This window comes from Nicotiana attenuata, chromosome 11 (assembly GCF_001879085.1).
Source record: "Nicotiana attenuata strain UT chromosome 11, NIATTr2, whole genome shotgun sequence".
Lineage (NCBI taxonomy): Eukaryota > Viridiplantae > Streptophyta > Magnoliopsida > Solanales > Solanaceae > Nicotiana > Nicotiana attenuata.
This window is the reverse complement of record NC_031999.1, coordinates 34,493,823-34,494,595: the sequence shown is the minus strand read 5'-3', so window position 1 is coordinate 34,494,595 and position 773 is coordinate 34,493,823.

The following is a 773-nucleotide window of genomic DNA, read 5'->3' as shown; positions in this document are numbered from 1 at the left end:
GAGGGGTCAAATGGACAAGTAGAATTACATTTAAACAGGCTAAAGGTAAAAATTTCACAAGGCGTCCTATTTTGTTTGCCCTCATTTAAATTGTACTCATTTTTTAAAAAAAATAATTAATACCCAAAGTACAGACAACTTGATCAGGCTTTTTCCTTCTCCTCCTCCTCCTCCTCCTCCTCCTTCTTCTCCTTCTTCTTCTTCTTCTTCTTCTTCTTCTTCTTCTTCTTCTTAGTCGCTATAAAAACAAAGGTAATGGTGAACTTATATGGTATTTGTGAGCAGGTGTTAAGGTAATTTATGGTATTTTATAGTAGTGAGTTGTTGTGGCGCTCCTTAATTTCTTTGTTATTGCTTAGAGTTTCTTCTTAATTGAAAAATGTATTTATTAGATTTATTATTATTTTGACAAAATGATGAATGAGGTTTGTTTTTTATGATGTTTGGAGGTTATGTTTCAAATTTGAGATCATTGGAGTGGATTTAGGTGTTGAATCGTATATTGGATTGTTGAAATTCGAAGAACGAATTACTATTTCTAGACAACTTACACTTCATACCTATTTGGCATTAAGTACATATAAATATTGGTTGCATTTTAGACCTATTTGGCTTTAAATGAATGTAAATATTGGTTGCACTTTAGACATATTTGGCTTTAAGTGCATCTTAAGTGAATTTTGCACTTTAGACTCAATTGCTTTGCACTGTAGACTTTTTTTTCTTCAACTTCACACCCTGTAAGTCTGAATTTGACTCTAAAGTGGGTAAAT